At 33.2% G+C, this 4,474-nt stretch overlaps 1 pseudogene; it reads left to right on the top strand.

Annotated features, from left to right (window-relative positions):
* LOC131618304 (jasmonoyl--L-amino acid synthetase JAR6-like) lies at positions 1 to 2,357 on the top strand (annotated as a pseudogene).
* Positions 2,358 to 4,474: the final 2,117 nt, after the last annotated feature.

Below are 4,474 nucleotides of genomic sequence, written 5' to 3'. Positions count from 1 at the left end.
ATGAGAGAAGAAGTTGAAAAGTATGACTTTGAAAAAGTGATTGAAGAATTTGAGAGAATAACAAAGGATGCTGGGAATGTTCAGAAGGAAACATTGAGAAGGATTTTGGAAGAGAATGCATCTGTGGAATATTTGCAGGATTTAGGATTGAATGGAAGAACTGATCCTGAAAGTTTCAAGGCTTGTGTTCCATTGGTCACTTACAAAGATTTGGAGCCTTATATCAATAGATTGGTTGATGATGTTTCTTCTATTCTCACTCGAAAACCAATCACAGCTGTGTCGTTAAGGTATGAGATATCTTTTGTTAATTTTTTTTTTATATAATGTTTATGTTGAATTTGCAAAACTTAGGAGTTTTTTAATTTGAGAAAATTGTTATGTTTTTGCAGTTCTGGTACTAGTCAAGGGAAATCGTAAATTTATTCCATGGGAATGATGAATTGTTTAAAAACATAGTGCAGTTATATCGAACCTCTTTTGCCTATAGGAACAGGTATTATTCATTTAAAAATTCAACTTCAAGAGCCAGAAATTTTATGCAGTCTGGGCAAAAAATTTTACACCATTAATTATTCATCTTTTTTAATTTTCACCACTCTATTTTTACTAATTTTACCACCTGATTTTGTCTAAAAATCAACTATTAAATTGGAGAGGAGTACAAATAAAATAGGGATTGAGCCAGGGCACCTGCCCGGGCTAGCTGGCGCCCCCCTGATTTCATGTATTTTTTTCCTTCGGTTTAGGTAGCATGTAAATGATAACACACTGACACGTGCTCTTATTTTAAATTACTTTAAATTTATAACACACTAATACATGCCATTCACAATCTTTGAATAAAATCTAACAAAATTTTATTTTATAGAGATTTTCCTATCCAAGATGGGAAGGCTTTAAACTTTGTCTTCAGAAGCAATGCATCACAAAAAAAAGGGGGTGTGATTGCTAGGAACAGCCACTGCAAATGTATTCGGAAATCCAGGATACAAGAATTTAATGCACAGCACTTAAAGCACCAAGTGTTAGTCCTCATGAAATAATTTTCAGTCCTGATTTTCATCAATCACTCTATTGCCACCTTTTATGTGGACTACTTTTCAGAGAAGAAGTTCAATCAATTTCAGCAACATTTGCACACAATATTCTCTATGCTTTTAGAACTTTTGAACAAGATTGGGAAGAACTTGTTAATGATATCAAGGACGGTGTTCTTAGCAGCAGAATCACCGTTCCTTCCATTAGAACTACTATGTCCAAATTGCTGAAACCGAATCCTGAACTAGCTAACTTGATCCACAAGAAATGCAAAGGATTAAGCAATTGGTATGGATTGTTTCCCGAGCTTTTTCCTAATGTTAAGTATGTTCAAGGGATCATGACAGGTGCAATGTTGCCTTATGTGACCAAATTGAGACATTATGCTGGAGAAGTTCCTTTGTTGACTTCGGAATATGGTGCTTCAGAAGGTGGGATTGCTTCAAACGTGAATCCTAAAGTGCCTCCTGAATTTGCCACCTATTGTATTCTTCCTCAAATTGCTTACTTCGAATTCATTCCGTTGGCACAACTTGATGCAAATCAAGTAGAGCTTAAGCCTGTTGGTTTAACTGATGTCAAGATTGGGGAGGAGTATGAGATTCTTTTCACCAATCCTGCAGGTATCTAATTCCTTTTTCTTTCTTTCTTCTCCGATCTACTAAAATTTTGTTCGTCTCTTCAAATAAATAAAAAACTCTTGTTACAATTAAAATAGCATAATTTGCAGGTTTATACAGATATAGGCTAGGAGATGTGGTAAAGGTTATGGGGTTCCATAACTCGACTCCAGAAATCAAATTTATGCGCAGAAGTAATCTTTTGCTTACAATCAACATTGACAAGAACACGGAGAATGATTTACAATTATCAGTAGAAAATGCGTCCAAATTTTTAGCTGAGGAGAAAATTGAGATGATTGACTACACTAGCTACATAGATTTATCCAAAGAACCGGGACACTATGTCATATTCTGGGAAATCAACGGTGAAACCAGTGATGAAGTTCTTTCTGAGTGTTGTAACTGTTTGGATAAGTCTTTTATTGATCCAGGTTATGTTACTTCTAGAAAAGTCCAAGGTATTGATGCTCTTGAACTCCGAGTTGTTGAGAAAGGAACATTCCAGAAGATTCTCGAGAGTCAAGTTGAAAGAGGTGTACCTGTGAGTCAGTTCAAGACACCTAGATGTGTTGGTCCTACAAACACCTCAATGTTGCAAGTTTTGTTGGATAATGTTGTTAAGAGCTACGTTAGTACTGCTTATAATTGATATATTTTTAATTAGAGAAGAATGAAATTACCAGTCCAATAAATAGTTTAAATGAAATTTTGTTCGTCTAATCAGATTTCATCACTTATATTTTGTTAATAAAGTGTTATCATGGTAAAATCTGATTATTATCACATGTTTTTTACTATTTAAATAGTGTGAAAGTTTGTTTAACTACTTTTTATTTTTCATCTATCATCCAATTATTTTTATCTTATTCTTAAGAATTTGTCTAATATTCAAATACGTCTATGGTATATCTTCATCATATTTTTTGCGTCTTATACAATTTTAAATATGCGGTTGACAATAATATTAACAAGACGAGGGGTACCACATACTCTAACAATCTATCTACATGGTCATTTATTGTTATAATGGGAAATTGTCTACGAGAGACTTGATTGGGAAGTTTCAATTAGCATTCTTCTTTTTTCTGAACAAATATTTATGGGTGATTATCTTTGGTTATTTTTAGTTGTTGCGGCGGTTTGAACCTTCGCTAACTTTGGGTTGAGACAATTTGTCAATTGTTTCAAAATCTTGTGCCGCGAGCGAATTTTGCGACGGTTTAAAAAATTGTCGCCCAACTATAAATTTTTGTAAAAATATAATTGTGACAGTTGAAACGATTGTTAATTGTAAAATAGACGTTTAAATATTACGAAAATTTAAAACCACCCTTAACGGTATTAATTTTAAAAATCAAATTATGACATTGTCTCCTCTCACACTAATGGAAAAAAAGACATTCACAAAAAATAGATGCAAACATTATAATTTTATTAAGCAACAACAAGGTTAAATCATAAACACAAACACATGAATTTTATTAAGCAACAACATTATAGATCCATCTCTTTTCATTCACAAGTCTTGCATATACTAACATTTATGATTTGGAATTTCCATCTACTCACATAATAATTTTACCTCTTAATATTTGTATGCCTCAACTTATATATCTCACACTTCCATTACTAAAACCAAGACACTCAAGAATACTAACCTAGATTAACTAATTTTTTCAAAACTAATTTTGTCTCGATGCTTTTCTCATTAAGTATTCCTCCATATATAGTACAATTTTAATAATTACACATTATTTCATAATTATTACTACAAATTATAAATATATTTTGATTTGAATTCTAATAATATACAATTAGTAACTTTCTATGACATACAAAATATAATATGAAACTAAAAATATCAGATATCTTTATTGACACCCCCTCAAATTGATGCGGTTGGTCAAACAACATCAATTTTCTTACGAGAAATCAATGTCGAGGGCGGGGAAATGCCCTGATGATTATATCGGCAAGCTGAAGTTGTGAGGAGACATGCGGAAAATATTTAATGTGATTCATAAAGGATTTCTGGATAGAATGACAATCCACCTCGATATGCTTAGTATGTTGTGAAAAACAGGATTGGCTGCAATATGAATAACACTAGTATTGTCGGTATAGAGAGGTGTTATTGTTAGATGAGAGATTGTCTATTGGCTCCAACTGGAAACCCTATATACTAAAATGAAAGATACTCATTCTTACAATGTATCAAATCCTCATAAAGTTAAAGAAAAGGGGGAGGGGTCAACATTTATCCTAATCAAAACTAATTTTCTAAAAATTAACCCCGAGGTGCGAGGCAACCATAAAACTCCTCAAAATATCACTGATAGTTCATAAATTCTCAACCGAAGATATCATAAACATATTAAAGGTGAGAGACCTCCAAATTGGAGGGCGGACTTTAAAACTTGAAAAAAGACTGTGCTCAAAAGCCCTTTGAATCATCTCATTCAAGCATTTTTCCACTAGGAGGAAGAGATAAGGAGATGGAGGGTCTCCCTGCTTCAACACTCTATGGAAATTGATTTCTAGAGTTGGGGGAACCATTGATCAACATAGCTAGAATACCAAAGAAGACATTGGCTTTGATCGAAGAGCTCTCCACTTATCATTAAAGAAAAATCTAATAAGCATATAATCTAGGAAAACTCCAGCTAATTTAAGCATATATGCTTTCTCAAAATCAACTTTAAAATTAAGGCAAGCTTTCTTGATTGGCTTAGCAAAATCATTCACCTTGTTGATAACCACTATGCCATCAACCAACATTCTCCCATTTAAAAAGGAGGACTAGTTAGGGC

The sequence above is a fragment of the Vicia villosa genome, linkage group LG7, assembly GCF_029867415.1.
Source record: "Vicia villosa cultivar HV-30 ecotype Madison, WI linkage group LG7, Vvil1.0, whole genome shotgun sequence".
Taxonomy (NCBI): Eukaryota; Viridiplantae; Streptophyta; class Magnoliopsida; order Fabales; family Fabaceae; genus Vicia; species Vicia villosa.
Note: the sequence above shows the minus strand (reverse complement) of the source record. Positions and strands in the feature narration are given on the sequence as shown.